Source organism: Artibeus jamaicensis, unplaced genomic scaffold (genome assembly GCF_021234435.1).
Source record: "Artibeus jamaicensis isolate MK-2021 breed Jamaican fruit bat unplaced genomic scaffold, CSHL_Jam_final contig_1132, whole genome shotgun sequence".
NCBI lineage: Eukaryota > Metazoa > Chordata > Mammalia > Chiroptera > Phyllostomidae > Artibeus > Artibeus jamaicensis.
The window spans coordinates 1,805,430-1,826,530 of NW_026521221.1; positions in this window are offsets into that span (position 1 = coordinate 1,805,430).

Sequence of the window (21,101 nt, forward strand, 5' to 3'; positions counted from 1 at the left end):
CAATGCAAATGAATTTATTATGATAAGCTATAGATCGGTGGTTGCCATGGAAGGAGAGTGGGTGATGGTTTCAAAGGAAGAGAATAGAGAAATTACAAAGGGGCACAAGGAGACCTTCGGGTGATGGATATACTTGTCGTGATGATACTGGTGATGGTTTTATAGTTATACACACATATTAATCCTTACTACACTGAACAATTTAAATACGTGCAGTTTATTGTATATCAGTTATATCTCATTGTTTTTAAAAAGAAATTTTATAAGTAAAGGAGTTGTTGATTCTGTAAAATGTAGTTGAATTCTTTGGAATAACCCAATAAAATATATTTTATTTACAAAATGTTATCAGGTGCAGGAGAAACAAACATTACAGACAGGGCAGTATATGTGTGGTGATGGAGAGAGGTGGGTGGATTTATAAAAATCCGGAGGAAAGGTATATTTTAAAGTGCTTGTAAGTGTTTTGTCATTATTTTTTCCACTTGAGGAACAGTGATTATAAATTATAGAAAATATATTATAGATGTGATTTATTTAAGAAAGATAACGTAGAACTATAATCAGCAGAAAGCGAAAGAATTTGGCTCTAATAAAATGATTGGCCAATGAATATACAGGGTCTGGCACAAATAATGTCCCTTTTTTGTGTAAATTATTATTTTGTTTGCTAACAATATCACACTCAAGCACATCGTATGAGTTTTTAGGAGAAATGTTCAAATTAAAACTATTAATTAGTACAACCACATTATTACCCTACCGACCACACTCCAGGAGTTATTCTGCTGGACCCCATAGTATATTTTTATGTGGCCTAAACTGAAATGTTTAAGGTAGGCATCATTTAGGTTCCCTAATAAAGCTTTTCAGTCTTGAGAGCAGTTTTCACTTACATTTATTAGTTAATAAAATTGTATAGGTTTCAAGTGAACAATTCTATAATACATCCTCTATATATTGCATTTTGTGTTAAACAACTCAAAGTCAAATCTCCCTTCTTCACCAGGTATTTGATCCTCTTTACCCTTTACTGCTCTCCACCTTGCCCCCCCATTGCCCTCTGGTAACCACCATACTGTTATCCGCCTCTATGAGGTTTTGTTTGTTTATTTGACGGTGTCAGGTAAGAGTCCTTCTGCTACAACAACATAAAGATTTTTGTGATTATAATCTCCACTTTTCCAGCCAAACCATATGTGTCACCACGTGGAAGTGCTGAGGGAAATCCCACCAAATTTCTCATGCTTCTTCTGCCCTTTGAATGTGGCTTCTAATTTCTAGAGCCTTCAAGCTTCTTCGACTTTTAACCTTCAGGATGTAAAGCTGATGCTACACAAAGAGCCTCAGAGGCCCAGAATTCTGCAAAGACAGGAAAATCGTTTTCCATTGCTATAAATAAAAACCTGAAGCCTGTCGCCCCTGGTTAATATCACCCACATTAGGAGCCACAGACAGAAGGGAAAGAGGTGAAAACAAAACATCTGTTGCTTTATTTAGAAACCAAGCCCACACCAGGAAAACAAGTCTCCAGTTTTCAGGCATGTAGAGATTTCAAATGCCTTATTCTGAAAGACTTGCAGTAGGGAGCATCGTGTTCAGTCCTGGTTTGTGTCTGCAACACTTGGTACCAACTAGAGCAGAAGGAAGCAGCCAGAGCTTCTTTCTCTGCCTCCATTGACACCAACCACCCAGAGCACAAAATATCTGCATCTCAGACTCAGGCACTGCACTGAAAGACTCCCCGGAGGGAAGGCAGTGCCCATGTGATGCTTACTGGTTATTATTATCGCCTCATTTTTCAGCTGAGCAATTCCTGGAGACCCAGGGACAGCCACAGGGGGTGGTGGTCTGCACACCTCTGAGGGTCCAGGCTGGCAGCAGGGCAGCTGCTCAGAGAGAGTGGTTTGGAGATATCCTAACCTATCACAGCTCTCTCTGCTCCGGATCCTGCAGCATTCCGACAGCGGGACTCCTCAGTGGGACTCCTCAGTAGAGGCTTTGCTTCCTCAGTTACCAGTTATAAGGCAAGTGTGTTCCTGGTCACAGTTACAGCCCAGTGCAGCACACCAATTCATTTATAAATGACATTCAAAACAAAAGCCCATGGTGCGTGTAAACCAGAGGACAAGGAGGAGAGATGGTTGGGTAGCACACAGAGCACCTGAGTGGGGGGACACGGGGGTGTAGTCTTATGTCCCCTCTGGGCAACAGGGCAACAGTATGAGAATGTGGACAATAGAGACGAAAATATGCCAAAGACCTCCCACCTTGGCAACTTTACTTAAAGCCAAACTGCTGAAGACACAGTGCCTTAGAATTGCTACCAAATCGGCCACCCTGTGTGTTCTGGGAATTGCTTCTCAAAGACGAATGGATATTTTATTCATTTATTTCACCACTATTTATTTATTTTAATAGATTTTATTTATTTATCTTTAGAGGGGAAGGGAAGGAGAGAGGGAGAGAAATATCAATGTATGGTTGCTTCTAGTGCATCACCTGCTGGGAACTGGCCCTTGCTGGGAGCTGACCTGCAACCCAGGCATGTGCCCTGACTGGGAATCAAACCGTGATCCTCTGGTTCGCAGGCCCGCACTCAATCCACTGAACTACACCAGACAGGGCTCACCACTATTTATTGACATTGTTCTAAGCATGAGAGATATAGCAATGAACAAAACCAAAATTAAAAAAAATCTCGCATCATAGAGCTTATGGCCTAGTGGGAGGGAGATAGACAGTAAGCGGAATGAGTAGGGAATTTAACAGGAAGTGATGACTGATAAGTTCTGTAGAAAGAAATAAAAAAAGGAGAGGCATAGAGAGTGGCATGGTTGAGGTTTTAAATAGGAGGGTCAGGGAATCTGCACTTCACGTTTAATTGCCTCTCACTTCTCTGTGTCCTCATTCCACCTCTTTTTCAGAGTTCAGGGGTCTGGGAAGTTCTGGCCATACAGTGGAGACTGGACTTACAAGTAGTGGTAGAATATAAAGGATTGGTTTTAAATAATTTCGATCATGAACCCTATCAATAAAAAGTTTGAGCACCTGCCCTCAAAGTATATTTACATTTTCTTTAGAAATCATATATAGACTTCTTATATTAATATACTCCCCTCATTTTAATAGTTCATTTTCTATGGTATTTCTTTCTATTACCACTTAACCCCCTTATACCTTCTTCCTATACCTTCCTCCTTTTCTCCCTATACTCCCCTCATTTGAAATCAAACACATCAAAGGGATGATTTAAAGGTGAAAGAAACACTATTTATAATATTGAGTTGACCACAAGGACTTATACCACCACTAGCAAATACCTGAAGGCACATTACACACTTAGGACAAGGTTCATTGTTAGAAATAATGAATGTAAGTCTTACAAATTCATAGATGTTAGATTTGAGGGGCCAACTGCTTTCAGCTCTGATTAGATCTCCATTGTGTTTTACGTTTAAATGAGGCCAGTGAAAAAAATCTACCAGAATTGTTGACTTCTCATTGCTCATTTGTGCTTCCCCTGCTGGCAGTCCCCAACAACATCTCAAAGCTGTTCTTCCCCTTACTGGTTCTGTCCTGAGGGAGGATGTCCTGGAGCCTTTTGTATATAATCTCTCTCTCTCTTTCCCTCCCCCCCCACCCCTTCCTGTCTTCATCCTCCTCCCCTTTGGCATTTTCTTCAAGTCTGCTCTCTTCTCACCCAGCTTTTATCCTACCAATCACCTTAGCTTTTCTGCTGTATCTTAGCCCCTTTCTCCTGCTTTAACTAAAGGCTGTCTGTCATCAGTGTGGTACTGCTGGAAACATAGGTATACTAAGAAGTCTATTTTTCCTCCACCTCCATGAATATGGGCTTGCAACGTGAATTAGGAAGAAACATCTCTATCCACAACTCACAAGGAAATCTGAAAGAGAAAATGATTTCAAGTTCTTAAGGTTTGGAAGTCATTCCTGCTTAGGTTAAGAAGGGGTTTTAGAACAAAATTTGAACTCTAACCTTAGGCAAAATGGAAAGGACTAAAAAATAGTGATGTGCTCCGTGAACTAAATATTTAGAATCAGAAGGTCAAAAACAAGATCAAGGTTACTTATTTATTATAGTTTGGCCACTTGTAGTTTACCTTCAAAAAGTAAGACCAGTGAATTGATATGCAAGAAATGATTTGCATGCAACAAAGACGAAATCTTGTCAGATGCAAAGTGAAAGGTAAAGGCTGAAGTTAATCCTGTCTGAAGACAGCAGCACATATCTTCACAAAAGGAAGACAATAAAGGTATCCGAGAGGTTGGACGGGTGAACATGTGATATACAAAAGTCTCTGAAGGAAAAGAGTAGAGCCAAAGAATTTATAAACCAAAATAGACATTTCTGGCTAGAAGAGAATTCACTGGAACACACTGTTGAGGGGAGAAAGGCAAAACAAAATGAAAACAGCTACATTGTTATGTATGAGTCAGGGTTATGAGAAAGTCAAAGAAGGGCAAGGAAAAAAGAACAGGAAAGAATGAAACAGAATGTCTTTAAAAATACCAGAAAAGAAAGGAAGAAAGGACAGTAATAGGTTTAATGAGAGAAAAAAGTAAGGTTAAAACGCTGCTAAAAGAGAAACTTCTGGTGCTGAAGGAGTTTTGACAGTGTTTTCAGAATATCAAGAATCAAGAAGGAAATGTTTTCCCAGCCTTGACTTTCTTTCTAAATGGCTTATTGTCCCAAACCCAGCCACATGTTCACTGCTGCATCAATCACTGGTGGAGGACTAGCACTGCCAATTTGGGGTTTGGATAGTCAAGGTGCATGGGGCGCCACCTCACCTGGAGGATACAGCTACCTGGGAACTAAAGAAAATTGGGGTTCTGTGGCAAAATAGAAAGTGGGGGTGACCATTGGGTGGGGAACCTGTAAGCAGAATCTGCTACCAGAAGCATCAATGGATTTGGTGAAATTTGAGCTAGTCCTTGAAGAATGTATAGGTCAGATACAGGTATGGAAAAATGGGGAAAGGAGCTTTCCATTTCCAAATGGAAATGGAATACCTTTGAGCACAGAGACGATAAATGCTGAGGCTGTTCTATGTGATTCTGTTGGAGGATGGTATGCAACACGGAAGTTGCGTTAGACCACATGCAAAAGTATGTTGGTTTCAGATCATAAAGCAATTGAATGCCAAGCAACAGAATCAGGACTTGATTGAGGAAAATAAGTTTAAACCCACTACACCTGATTGTATTCTTAAAATGTTTGATTTTTGTTCTCCCTCATTTCCAGATGTTGGAGTTAGAGGAGGTCAGAAATGGGTGAAAAATAGTATCCCTCTCCGGACCCTTGAGTTCAGAAACAATGAGATGGAGATGTAGGAGCTGGGCAGGCGGAAATAAAAATATCACCCGTGTGTCTGCTCTGGAGTTGGTTGGACTTGGAGGACACGGCTTATGAATGCAGGAACAATGGATTCCCCCAGCTTGCATCCCCAAATCAGATTTAGCTTCCCCATTGGTCACGGCAGGGCCAGCTAGCTGTCTGGGTAGCCCCTGTGCATTCCACGGAAGAGCAGAGTGAGATGCGTGCTCTCTGAGGGGTGGCAGATCCCAAAGAGGAAGGAGAAAGGGGTGGACGCAGGCAGCTTTAGCTTCTCTCAAGCCCACCAACCATATAAGCAATTTCTTCTTTGGACAGAAATACAGTAGAATATGTTGGTAGAATAAGAAGCTGTAGCCCCTTACACTTGTAACGTAAAACGAAAGAAAAGAAATCCTCCGGCCCCACAGCACCTGCTTTTTAATAAGACTCAGTAGTCTTTCCTCATGACCACAGCAGATTCTTTGCTTTTCTGATAACCTTGGCCAATGATCTTATAGGTCCTCTGAGACAAACTGTTGCGAGGGCCCTTCTTCCCACATCATCTCTTAGGTAGCATTGTGTTGTTCCCTATAGAACTTGATATTGCTTTTAGCCTGCAACATAAATTCTGTTTTATAAACCTCATCGTTATTTGATATGGCCTTGAAATTACGTCTTTTTTGGTGAAATGATTTGACATGTGAAAGCACTTAGCAGAGCAGCTGCAAACCCATAAACATTTGGTGCCTCTCCAGACCCATCCTCCCATGCCTGCTTTTCTTTTTGAAGTCCTTGGCCTCTGATTGCCCCTCTGTAACTTCTTTCCAACATCATTTTGTAGGTCGAGCTGTTCTGTGTTTTTTTTTTTAAACTTTTTGCTCTTCAGCCTAGCACTCCTTTCAACACTTGCAGAAAAAGATCTGAATTGGTTAGGATCGTATTGTCATTTTCTGCCTTAAAACTTGAAACCCCAAACTACTGGGCTGGAGAGCTGTTCCAGAGGCTGCTGCTGTGTGAGACACCCTCCAACTGTTTTTGCTCCGGTTCTCCCCTGCACTGTTACTAGTGCATTGTATCATGAGAATCTCTGTTAGTTCTACTGCATTTCTGATGCTAGTTAAAGAGAAAACTGACAATAGAGATAGTCTCTCAGACTTTTTGTTTTCTCTTATTTAAATCATTCCACATTTGCCATCTTTTACATTTCTTTTATTTTCAATCCCCATGGTTTCCTTTTGGCATTTTCTTTTCCTCTAAATTTCGTGCCAACTCATTCAATATGTTTCCTAATAATAAATGCTCCCATTGGGGTGGTGTCTTCAGGTTACGAAGTGCATTGGTAATTTAGAAATGAGTTTCTGCAGGCCATAATTCCTCAATTCTGCTCACTGTGATTCTTAGAATCAATCTGAACCAGATCTAGGATTGACTCTAATAGTCCAAATATCTCTAAATAACACACCAGGAAGTGTTTTGACCTTTCCATTATGAAGATAACAGTAGGTAGGGTTTGGGGGACTTGGCTGAATGCACACTCAGCATACCTCCTTTTGGAGGCCCCATGTGACAGTCTGTCACACAAACCACTGGGAAACTGATGACAAACTTTGATCCACTCTGTGTCTCTGGGCCCACCATGCCCCTACCTCCACCTTTGGCAGGACATTTCTGGCATTGGGAAGGCCCTTATTTTGAAGTGATCAGTTCTTGTCAGTGCTGACTCAGTCGGCTTTCAGGACAGTCCTCATGGAGGTTTGGCTCCTCTCCAGTGCGATCAGCTGAGCACCAGCTGCCTGCTTGCTCACCGCAGCCTGCCTGTCAACCCAAGTGCCTTGCGTCTGTGTTGCCTGTGCTGGGTTCAGTCTGTATTTGACAATGAACTCAAGAAATGTTTGAAATGTTTTTGAGCAGTAAGCATCACTTTTTTCTTGAGTATAGACAGCCGTTTTCTTAGTAACATCACTTAATATCTCCCCTCTTCAGCCATGGTTTACTATGAGCCTCAGTGCTCTGATGTCAGTCCTGACCTCTTGTGCTACTGTCCGCATCTGACCTCTGGAACTGTGCCAGCCACCTTGGGGCCTCCAGGGGGCAACTGAACACAATGATGATGGCAAAGCCAAAAACAGGAAAAAAATTGCACACTGGGTGATGATGTTGAGCCACCAAACTAACTAGAGTGGAATTGTTTGACCTCTGAACTTCTGTTATATGCTGTAATAAATGTCCTTGTTAAGCCACTTTTTGTTGGGTCTTCTGTTACTTGAAGTTGATGACATCTTAACTGAGCTTTTTTTCCCCGAACATTAATATTGGAAATAATATCTGGCCACTTTGCATTTCTATAACATGTTAGCTGTATTTCTATTATGGCAAATTGCAAGTTTAGGCTGCCTTGATTTGCATAAATATAATTCTCCTGTTATCAGTCTACATTCCTAACCTTAGTTAACAGCACTACATTTCACACAATGTACCTCGAGTACTACTAACCTTGTAAGATGCTCCATAAGCAAAGGGTTCTGTGGTCACTTAAATTTGGGGGCTACAGTATACTACATCCTTTCCTTCCTTAGAGATCATCAAATATGTTAGCACATATAAATGATATGAAGTGATTCTATAGGTGAGCTTCTGATCCTTACTAGATTTGTGATCTTTGGTTTGTTATTTAACTTTTATGAGCTCCAGTTTCCCCACATATAAAATAGGTAAAAAACATTCTTATCCCACAACGTTGTTTGTTATGGGAACCTGAAATAATGTATATCGAACAGTTAGTCTTGTACCTGGCCATGTCCCATGATGCTTTTGGCTCAGTTACCTGCACTAGGAGCTTCTTGCTTCATGACCATGCTAATAATTCTACACTGTGTTATTAGCTCATATTTGTGAGCTTATTCACAGATTGCTTTTAAGTTTCAGAAAACTTTTCTCAGGGATTTTGTTTGTTTCTAGACTGCTCAAAGAGCACATAGTAAGTGGAATTCATGTAAGTGCTTAATAATGATCACAATTACTATTATTGTTATTATTATTATTAGCAGCAGCACATTTAAAGCCTCGGAGAAGTCCTGCAGTAGACAGATCTGGTGTTGTTTGGTTTAATCCAGCATTTCTCAGATGTATCTGAGGATATGGCCACTTAGACACCACACCTCCTCACACCCAGCTGAGCTGGAGGGACAAGGCACATACTTTGAGAAACGTGGCTCCACCTGTGTCACCCAGGCAAGAAACCTGACAGCCATCCCAGGCAAATCCCTTTCCTTCACCATTCCATTGTCCATATTTAGTCCACCATCAATATCTTTTAGTTCTTCTGATCTTCTGATCTTTCCTCCAAAATCCTTCTCAGACTCACCCATTCCTTTCTATCTTTACCACCACTGCCTTGGAGCACCAATACCTTTGCATTAACCTAATGGAACTGCCTGCTTTTACTCCCACTCTCTTTAAACCCACCCTCTCCCCAGACCAGAGGGATCTATCTATGCAAATTGATTATATACCTTCCTTCCTCGGTGTCCTTCAGTGGCCCCAACTCCTATGGAGCAGAGCTCCATTTCCTTACCCAGACACTCAAGTCTCTCCATCACCAGCTGCTACTTCCCTCTCCAGCTGCGTGTCTCCTACTTTCTACCCTTCCTATACGAAGCTGCCCGTGATTGCCCAGTTGTGCTGTGCCCTTAGTGCACTGTGTACTTCCCTCTGCATGGAACTCATTTTTCTAACTTGCTTCATTTGACTCTTCCTCATCCTTTACAATATAGCAAAGGGACAGCTCCTTTCAGTCTAAAATCCCTTCTCTGTGCTCCCATAGCAACCTGTGCATATGTTTATGTTATCACTTACCCTGTTTCATTGAAAGAATTTGTTCATGTAAAATGTCACTCATTAGACAGTGAACTCTTCAAATTCAAAAATTGTGTTCTCATTCCCCTTGGCCCACCCAACTCACCTTTCTACCACATTATCCTGAGCACCAGATTTTTACTGACTTCATCCTACAACTAAAAAAATAAAAAGTTGTCAGGCTCAAACAAATGTTTAATTTCCCTCTGCAGTAGCCCAGCCCCAACCCTCACTTTCTGGCATGGCCACAGTCTACTGAGTTGGGTAACTCCTGATGGCCTATCTTAGAGTCTGATGCCCACATGACCACCTGCAGCAGTGTGGGCCACAGCTGGGCTGTCCTGAGTGGGGGAACTGTGTCAGGCTGGCTTCCTGCTGTCTGGCAAGCTTTGGGTGGTTTGAGATGAGTGGGCTCCACCATCCAACCTGGCAGTGGCTGCTCCTGCTTTTAGGGATGTGGGGGAGGTGGAGAGTGAGAGGGAAAGCGGGCCCAGGAAGCCCAGAACCCGCACACCTGGGGTTTTACAGGTGCCTGAGAGCAGGTCCCACCAACAGACACCAGCTTTTTGCCACTACTTAGTGTCATCATAAGCTTTATGTGGTGTTTAATGGTAGTTATTTTTTAGATCCATTAATTGAAATGCATGCAGTTGGATTGCTACTCAGAAGAGGCAAATGAACCTGCACTGTAAATCAGGATCCCTAGCAGACTAGCTCAGACAAAGCTTCTAGACATAGAACAGCATCAGTTTTATCAAGTCTGGTCTGATTAGTCTCTCTAGTCAATTTAGTGCATTCTGGCCACAGAACAAATAAGCAATCTTGCTGTTCTGCCCTTTTTCTGCTGATTTAAAAATCTTATTCCCTGTCAAATGGTCCCTGGATTTACTGAATAATCCTTGTTAGGAAAACCGTGAGATCTCTTGCCATCCTCAGATGTCAAATCTCTCCTTTGGCTAACAGAGAAATGACCTAACTCTCTAGCAAAAGGGTCATTTTGGCTTCGCCATTTTATCCCCAAATGGAATCCCTGAAAGTCTCACCTTTAACAGGAATCTAATCAACAAAATAGGCAAACAAGCAAAATATAACCAAAGACACTGAAATAGAGAACAGGCTGACAGTGACCAGAGGGGAGAGGGGAGGGATTAGGGAAAAAGGGGAAGGAGAGTTTGCAGGAACAAGTATAAAAGACACATGGACAAAAACAAGGGGTGGGGGAAATGGGAGGGAGATGGGGAGGGCTGGGGGGAGTTGGCTGGGATGAGAGTAAAAGGCAGAAAACTGTACTTGAACAATTTAAACAAACAAACAAACAAACAAATAAATAAATACCGTGCCAAAAAGTAAAAAAAAAGGATGTTTCAGAATGATGTTTTATGGTTCACAGTTTTTTAATTGTTCAATTACAGCTGTCCCCATTATCCCCCCATTACTCTCCTCCACCCTACCCACCCTCCCACATTCAATCCTACCCCCGTATTGTCTTTGTCCATGGGTCCTTTATACATGTTCCTTGACAAACCTTCCCCTTCTTTCCCCTGTTACCACCCTCCCCAATCTGGTCAGTCAGTGTCACTTTATTTCCATGGCTCTGATTCTATTTTGCTTGCTTGTTTGTTTTGTTGATTCAGTTCTGCTTTTGATAAGATCATATGGTATTTGTCTTTCACTGACTGGCTTACTTCACTTAGAAAAAGCCTTTCCAGTTCCATCCATGATGTCACAAAGGGTAGGAACTTCTTCTTTCTGCTACATAAAATTCCATTGTGCTAATGCACCACAGTTTTTTTTATCCACTCATTTACTGATGGGCACTTAGGTTGTTTCCATTTCTAACCATTTAAAACCATACAGCTTTTCTGAGCTATACAGGAGCTTAATGACAATCAAACTGGACCATTTTACTTTATAGATTAGAAAATTGAGGGCTAAGACAAGAGAGCCTTACCTAGCTAGAATACCTGGCAGGTTGGAGGTATGATTGGGAGCATGTAGTAGGAATGTACATGGTGCCGAGGATGTCTGCTGGTACCTTCTGCAACCCATACTGATCTCATCCTTTTCTGACTGTGGATGTGCTCACACCACACAGCTCCACCCTAATCCTCCTTGATTCCTGATGTATGTCCTTCTCTAAACTAGGACAGGGACTGTGGCTTCCTTTTAACAGTGCTCTATGATACTTAACATGAGGTTGGGTATATATTAGATATCAGTGCTATGCTACTAAACCAGCTCTCCAAAGACAAAAAAAAGTCCTCACTTGTAGCGTATTCTTATTTTTGTGGTACAAGTGCTCCCACTATGATACCAAATGTGAAATTGGAAAGAGATGCCCAGAACTAACTTCCTTAAGCCTGTACAAGCTCTCTCCAGCACACCATTGGTGGACACTAAGAAACAGGGGTCTAACCCATGCACATACACTTGATGACAACCTCAGGGTTGAAAGATATAGCTTGTCCATGTTTAGCATAAGTTTGAAATGATCAGTCATCATAGCCCTCATTCATTGATTTAAAACTTATTGGCCATGCACTAATGTTTTAGACACTGTTCTAGGAACTTGCTCCATAAGACTGGCTGTTAAATGGGGAATGAAGATATTAAGCAAGCAAACAAAAGAATACAGAGGTAATTATTTAAGTATAAACTATAATATATGTTATGAAGAAGATTCAGGGTGCTGAGAGTATAACCAAGAGAACTTAATTTAGATGAGGCAGAAATAATTCAGGAGCAGTTTCTCTAAAAAATTAACATGTCAACTGCCACCTGAAAGATAAATGAGCAGGACTTATGCAGGCAGAGTGGAAGGGGGACAATCCCAGAAGAGGGTACAGTGTGTACGAAGAACCTGGGGCAGGAAAGATCTTGACTCTATAAGAAATTGTAAGAAGGGCAGTGTGGCAGGAGAGGAGTGAGTGGCGGGGGAAGGGAAAGGGGTGCCGGGGGAGAGGTGGGTAGGGGCCAGATCACACAGGCTTACGTGTTCAGGAACTTGGATTCTATTTTAAGTTCAGTGGAAAATGATTTATTACTTTTATACAGGGTAGTGACATAACATGATTTATGTTACAGAAATATTACTATGATTGTTATATAGGAAATAGATGGGTAGGCTGAGAGTAGGGAACAAAAAGGGAACTAGGGAGACCAGTAAGGAAACTATTATGGAATGGGGGTGAGAGATGGAGTTTACTTTTTTCAGGGTAAGAAAAACCAACCTAGGTCTTTGCAGTAAAACTACACTTTCTCCAACCATCCCTCCATATGCAGGAAGTAAATTTTTGTTGTTAAACTGGTCACTGAAAGGGACTTTCCCTTTCACACGGATGCGTCACCTGGAAAAGTGTCTACCCTTCTCCAACACAGGAGCTTCGGTCTCAGTGCCCTGTATCCATGGACGTTGTAAGTGGCACTCGCCATTTGCTCTTCCCCACCTCTCCTCACACTGTGGATTGCATCCCCTCTGTGCTCCTGTGGACTCCTGCTCTGTGGGTTTACCTGTCCTGCTTCCCGAAGGGTCATCTGAGGACTGGTGCTCACTCTCTAACTCTGTGTTACTTATTATGACAGGATAAGGAACGCAAGCAGAACAGTGAATCGACTGTCACCAAGCACACCGTTCAGCTGAACTTGTTTTCCAAGCAAGGTTTTCTCAGTGCAGGAAGCAGCACGTTGACTTACATGGGTACCAGCCCCTTTCCTGTTGGAGATCACCACGGAGCTCCATGAGCAGTTGTCTGAGCGGCACTGTGCTTCTGCAATGGTTTATACACCACAAGTCATGATCTATCGTGAAGTTAGTTGAGCGCAATACATTTCTTTTTAAGAAATTAAATAGATTAGAGTAGAAAATATGTGTATTACATATAGTAATTGTTTATGTAATGATGGTGAATGTTTCATGAAACTTATTTTAGTGATCTATATATGGCAGTGTGTTTTGGGTCACTAGGGAAAATTTGTTTATCACTGTAGGCAGACAGAGTTCAAAACATTTGAGAAACACTTCTTCGGTACTTCTGGCTGCAGCCAAAGTCCTCGAGAGCCAGGTTCCCTCCTGCCCCACCCGCCATTGCCTCTCTGCAGCTGCTTACAGAACTTTCTCTCCAAACACACCTGTTCCCTGCTGAATCCCAGCACAAAGCACAAGAGTGACATTTCGCAGTTCTCTTGTCTCTCACTAGAAAAGAGTTTGCCATTTTCTCAGAGAGTTGGGAAATTATTTTGATCTGTGTCTTAGTAGCAAAAATGTGCCAAAAAATAGGATTGCATAATCAGTCAGCACAGACATTTCAAAGATTCAAATTATAGTCTGAGAGAGTTTACAATATAAATTCAGAGCTATTCGATATGATTGGAAAGAGCGAGGCTTGCCTTACCATTTGGTGTCCATACAGGAGAAGATCAAAGTTTTGTGTGATGGGAGGCAGCTGCTGGACACAATTTCAGATAAACAGCTAATAATTATTTTCACAGAAGTGTGTCCCAGGCAATATTTGAATAGTAAAAAAGTATTAATTAATTATTTATCTGACATTCGAATTTAACTAGGCATCTTGAATTTTTGTTTGTTAGATCTGGAAACCTTAATGGTGCACAGAGAAAATCCTATAGACTCCACCAAAAAGCTACTCGACTTAAGTGAATTTGACAGAACAGCAGGATACAAAGTCAATATTCAGAAATCAAAGGCATTTTTGTACACCAACAATGAACTATCTGAAACAGAAGTCAGGGGGAAAATCCCATTTGCTGTAGAAACTAGAAAAATAAAATACCTAGGAATAAACCTAACCAAGGAGGTAGAAACATTAATGGGGTGGCAAGCTTATACACTCAGAAGGGGGTATCCTCTTTGAGTAAGATAATAACAAAAAATCTTTCTTTGACAAATTTGCAAAAATATATGATATTGTAAACATGTTAAGGAACCTCTCAGGACCTTGGAAGATGGGTGAGTGGGGTTCTGGCATTTCAGAAGAATGAGCTGAGTGGTGAATTTCCCTCCACGTCACTCAGTATAAAGAGGAAATCTGCATGTCAGCCCTAAGGTGTGGCAAATAAAGATTTCTACCCACTTTGCTCAGGGCAGGGGGAGTTTAACGGCTGTAGGAGCAGCAAATAGTGGAGGGAAAACAGTCTCTGCTTCTATCTGTTAATGAAGGGAGGGAGGAAAGAAAGAAAAAGGGAAGAGAATAGGAAATGGAATGGGAAAAGGAAGAAGAGAAGATTCAGAAACCAATAAACACAGAATCCTGGCAACAACACTCCATTTCCGTGCCCATGACTCGGAACAGTAATTTTCAAAAGTGGCCTGCTCACTTCTGAGGGTAAGGACAACTTTTCAATCTAAACACAGTATTGAAAAGGGGAAGGGTTGTCAGGAACATATACAAAGGACACATGGACAAAGCCAAAGGGGGTTATAATTGAAGGTGGGAAGTGGAGATGGGTGGGGTGGAGAGAAAATGGAGAGAACTATACTTGAACAGCAATAAAGAGTAAATAAATAAAAATGATAAAACAAAAGAATCCCTTGAAAAAATAAACTCAGTATTGAGAGAACAGCTTTTTCAAGCTCTCAATGTCTCCATCACCCTTTCTAAATAACATCGCCTGAGAACTTCACCGTTGTGGCTTCTCTTTCTCCACCTCCTCTTTCATAACAGACCCTCTCCCACTTTAAAAAGAGAGGCACCTGCTATCCACCGCCAATTCCGTACCGAATTCCATTGCTCTGGGAGGGAAAACAAATGTGCAATCCAAGAACACATCACTCCAGGGAGAGTCCCCTGGAAGAAAACCAAGAGAGGCTGGATGAGAAATATTGAAGAGAGCAGTGACTTTATGTCATGTAGGTGACGTGCTCTGCTCTCTCTCAAGCTCTCTCTTTCCCAAAGTTAAGAATCAGAAGGAAGAGTTTGTCAAGGGGAAATGCATTTTAAATAATTTATTTGGAGTTTTCATATTACGTTTTTTCCTGAAACAGTGTATTACTGATTTTCTTATTAATTTGACAATGGAAACTGCCTTTGTCAATTAGAGTCTATGGTAGGTGTTTTCAATAAATTGAATGTACTAAATCCATAACTTCGAGGTTTTGTTCAAAAGATCTTAAATGCACATGTACAACATATGCCTTCCACAACTACAAAAATTATGATAAAACTTGTAAATTTAAAATATGTCAGGGCATATAGTTTTTCATAGTAGGTATATGGGAAAAACATTTTGAGTACACAGCCAGGGGCTCTGTTGCCCTGTCGCGATTCTTCCTTTATTTCAAAGCTGTCCTGGTCCTTATTTCAGCCATCTGTGAAGGGGCCTGGAGATAATCTTCTTGGAGGAGACTGAACCTCGTTGCATGTCTGAGCTCTGTCCGGAGCTTATAACCTTGGACAAGCCTATTCTGACCCATCATGACATGGAGCATCTCGATTGTTATGATACAAAGCATTTCCATCTGTTTTTGATTCTGATATTTAGTAGCAATTCACCAAAGTAAAAGGATGCCAGCAATAGCCTTTCTCTCTCTAGGCAGAATGCCACTTGGTTGTGGATGCCAGGAGCTGCCATGGTTCTACATTTATGCTTCAGCCCTTTTTATTTCTTCTGATTGTGCAGTGCAAGAGTTTATAACAAAGAAGTTCTATAACAGTCAAAAATATATTTTTTTTGAAAGGCTGCTAGCTCTTTGCCTGGTTGGCCTTATACCTAAGGCATCTCATTTCTGTCTTGAAGGCTGGGATTCCACCAGGAAAACGAGCTATATAGTTCTATCAGGCAGGGCACTTTTCATTTCTGGCACTGCTGGACTTCTACAGAGTGTCACCTACACAACAAAACCTGAAAAAAACCCTCCGAGGCACATTCCAAGAGATTAAAACCAGCCCACTTTTTGAGATTCCAATACCACCAGGCTATGAAACTAATGGAACAGAGGACTTCATGCCCTACTGTGCCCAATAACCACTAGTTTTCCAGGAAGTGTCTCGTAGCACTTATTGTCCTGGCTCCACCTGACATGTGTACACTTGTGAGGACACCAAAAATGCATTTTTAAAATATCAATACTATTAATGAAGTCATTAGCAAAGTAATGGTCAAGCTTAAAGTAAATTGTCTTGATATGGATTATTGGCTAATATTACCCAAATGCAACTTTTGAAATTTCTCATCATTCAGTATGTTTCTCCAGTAGGATTCAGTCCTGATGAGTTACTGAGGAAGGAGAGGAATCCAGGTATAGTGGAAAAAATGGAAACTTTAGTATCTCGCAGGCTGGTTAAGACCTTGGTTATTAAATCTCTTTGGGCTTCGGTTTCCGTATTTGTGAAAAGAAAATAATTATCGCTATCAGTGTAGTTATTCTGAGGACTAGAGAAGAGACAGGTGAAGTGTTAGTCCCAGTTCTGACATACAGCAGAGGATCAGTAAATAACCATGTTGCCCTTATATTCATAGTAATAATAACAACCACAGAGGAGGTGTGAAGATTTGTCTAACCACACTGAGAACCTAAAAAAGATGCAGTGCTGAGACAAGCAATACAGAGGTAGGAGATGATGAAGAAAACCACACTGCCTGGGTTTCATTCCCCAGGTCAGCATGTATCACCTGTACTGAGAAGAGAAACCATTGCTCAGGAGTAAGTCCTGGAGGGCAACTGCCCCAAGAAGGCCTGAGAGGGGAATCAAATTTTAGCATGCACTCCCAAGGACCAAAACCTCTTCTTTCCTCCTACCTCTGGAAACATGATAGAGGAATGGAACAGCAGGTGATCACTAATCAGCTTTTCAGGGAAAAGCACATTGAAAGGAGGCAGAGACATTGTGTGGATGAAGTTCATCCTTTCAGTCAGAGAAGCTGAGTACCCTCCCTACCGAACATCCGCCTCTCTGCAGGACTCAGAATGCCTAGCTGTGACAAGCCCAGGAGGGCTCTTCAGGGCTCGAGACAACAACGTGATTACAGTAAATCTGTTGGTCAGTGTGGCTTATCATCACCAGAAACTTGAATTGATGGACTCCACAAACTATGGACTCCACAGGTTCATAGTCAGTGAAACAGATTTCACTGACTTGCTCAACATTCCATCAAACTAAACCAAAGCAAAGTTGTCCATGCAAAATCCTACCCACACAAAAACAAACTTTGTGAACCATTTTGAACCTACATTTTACTTACTGACGAAATCTAAAATCAAATTGACATATTTTTAAAATGACACTGGAACAAAATTAAGATAGTTGGTCATCAAGGATGTTGTAATAAACATATTGGTAATCCAGTATTGTGCTGGTGTTTAATTAATGGCAAGCTCTCTAGGGGGAAAAAATATATATTTATATATAATATATTTTTATTTGTATATTTTATATATAATTACATGTACTGCATATAATATGAATTCTATATATATTAGTACCTATATATGTTATTATAAATTTTACTAATATAAAGAATATGCAACATACAACTTATAGATAATGATATAATACTTTTTATTATAAATTTAACAAAGCCAATTTTCAAAGAATGGGTTTGTTGATTTTTTTCCTGAACTATTTTATCCACAATTATTTTGTGGTTGCAGCTAATGAATGAGTATGATTCTGATCTGAATATTGGTTGATATTTTTATTATGTTGATGAGCAATACAAAAGTGAAAGAAGGAAGATAATACGTCAAAACTTTGCTCATTTTTCAATGATGTGAATGAATTTGCTGGTTCAAATAATGGCTTTTGAAAACTAGAAGAATATTTCTTCCATTTTTCTGTGCTATTCACAACAAAGTGGCTACACATGTTGCATCTGTGTGGTGGGAATACCGTGTAATAGTGGGCTGCTGTGCCTCTCTTCCCAGCGCTGCGTTTAGTCGACATCACCTGGGACAGTCAAAAGAGGCTGTGGTGCAAGTATTTACTCCATGAAAATAATTAGGTGTTACAAATCAGGGCGTCATTTATTATTTCACTAATTGTCTAGGTTTAAGAAAGTGTGTTTAAGCTGCATTATTAACATTTTCTTCATCTCTTTCTTAAATCTAGACAATGAAACAATAAATCACTTTCTGATGTGAACTATAAATAACATAAATAGCAAAGTTAATAGAATGATGTAGTAAAAAATTTGAGTTGATGACTTTTGAGTATTTATTTCCTTTGCTTTAACAAACTTTGATTGTAAGCTTATATAATTTAATTTTTGATAACGGCTATGTTTAGCCATCAGAATTCAAAATTTCTGTCATTAACAGCTGGCTCTCACAAGCCTGCACAACACACTCCTATTCACCACTGGTTTTCTATCCAGTGCTCATTCTCCCTTCCTTTGTGTTCCAATAACTCACTTCTCTCACCATCACCAAACATATCTTGGAGGAAGATGACCTCAGTTCTGGGGGCAGTTTGCAGTTTGTTATGGTGATCCCTGTCCCCTTGCTTGGTCGAGGAAAGGTCATGTGACTAGATTCCAGCTAATAAGGTGGGAGGTAAAGTCTGCTGAAGGACTAATGGCAGTTTCCTTGTTCTTAGAAAAGAGGTACAGGAAGGCATGCTTCCCTTTCTTCAGATGCGGTCATGGCTGAATGGGCTCAGGTGTGGCCATAGCCATTTTCCTACCAGCCTGGAAGTGAAGTCAACTCATAAAAAAGGAAGACCAGAAGCCTCACAGAGAGAGATGGAGCGGGAACCTCAGCACGCCATGCCTGGAGCCCAACCTATTGCAGATCCTCTTGTTACATGAGATAATAAATGTCCTTACTGTTTAATCTCATTTGAGTTGGACTTTTCAGTTTTCTGCAGCTGAAAACTAAGTTGCTTCCTACTCTGCCTGGAGTTTGGGAGATATAAAAACATAAGATATATAAACACATGAGATAAATTGGCCCCTCAAAAAGTTCAACACTTGATTCGGAGATGAGACTAACAGGAAACAAGGACAAACAATCCAAGACAGGTTATAAGTATATGGGTTTTTAAATATTTATATATATTTGACATAGTATAACATTGTATTAGTTTCACATGTACAACATAATCATTTGATGTTTGTATATATTGGAAAATAATCACCACAATAATTTTAGTTAACATTTATCGCTATATATACTATCATTACCTTGATTTTTTTTATTGTGATGATAACTTTCAAAATCTACTCTTGTTAACAACCTTCAAATATACAACACAGTATTATTAACCATGCTGTGCATGGTTAATATTCCCATGACTTATTTATTTCATAACAGCAACTTTGTATCTTTAGACCACATTTACCCATAACTATCTAATTATTTTCTTTAACCTAGTGCATAGACTCTGAACCTAATAGGATTTCAGAGAAAATTTGACCATCTAGGTTAGAGCTACCACTGACAGCTTCATGGAAGATATGGGGTTCAGCTCAGGTCATGAAGAGTGAGTGAGGCTTGAGAAAAGATAGAATAACATTTCATATGACTGAGGAAGATAAATGGAGAGACTCCTAAGGACACCACCTAGAGTTCTGTCTGTTGACTGCAAAGATCCTTGGGGTCAAAGAATAAATTTTCTTGTTTTGTAGATTACTTCTCTCTATCATTTTTGTTCATTTCTACATTGGTTACCCTTTATGGACGCTTTTGTCAGTGATTTTGAAGAGTATAGCATTTCAGATATGCCCAATTCCATTCTCTCTCTCTCTTTTTTCTCTTCTTCCCTGGTCCTCTAGGTATTTCCATATACTCTTGGCCTGCCAGTGCCCACTCCAGTGTCACAATGAGATATCTAAGTCCTGCTTTAGGAAGGGCTATGCTAACTGGTAATTGCCTGCATTAAAAAAAAAAAGCCAAGAAGAACTTACAGTCTCCCTTGATAGAGCATCCGTGCCTTTCTACTCTCGCTATCTGAGCATTCCTTCTCACTTTTCATCCAGATCACCACAGCTGATGTGCATGATCACTGTTCTCTCATCCAGTCCTGACCTGTTACCTTTCATTTACGGAAAAACCTCTCCACATGCCGGTAGCTTCTGGCGGATACTTCAAGCGTGTATGTGATCTAAGTGGAATGTAATTGGGAAGACAGACACTTAGCAAGAGCAGAAGGAATCGAGTTGTTAAGAGGCTTTGGCAGTTCCAGGAGGAATGAAGGGTAAGAGAGCACTGACAGGTCTTGGGACCACAGTCGCCCTGCTGGGCTCCCCGCCTGGTGAAGGTGCATGTTCTTGGATGCCGGTCAGTGCTGTGCTCAGGATTCTGCGCAAATTAATAAGAACACAGAGGGCTTGGAAGGAGAAAAACAAAGAGAGTCAGAGAAAAACAGAGACCATAAAGCCCACCAGAACCAGCAATGGTATTTTTCATACATTACTTCTCAATATCATACATAGAAATAGCCTTCTTTATTCAAAATTTCAACATAGGCTATTGCACACAGGGAAAGGTCTCCTAAGTTGGTTTGAATTAATATTCCTTTTGTTTTTCTTTAATTGACAGCAATATTTTCTCCTTATATTGAAAGATTATTAGGTATTACTACAGGGGCTTAGTTAAGGCAAACATTAAGATTTTTCAGAAGAAAGATTCTCACAATTGTAATGAAGTGTGTTTAGGTTCAGGAGAAAAACACCTACTCTTTTTAAAAAATCACTTAGATTTATAAATGGTGACGTTACCAGGGAGGCCTGAGACACAGGCCCTTATGGTTCATTACAGGGTGGGAAGCCCTCCCAAGTGTTAGGGAGGGTTGTCAGGGAAGAAAATGGGGAAAGATCTGTCTGGGAGGCAGGGGCACAAAGTGATTAAAAGCCTGGTTTTCAATTCCTGATCTATCACCGGACAACTGAGATATCGAAGGCAAATTATGAATCCTCTCTGTGTCTTGGTTTCCGTATCTATAAAATAGGG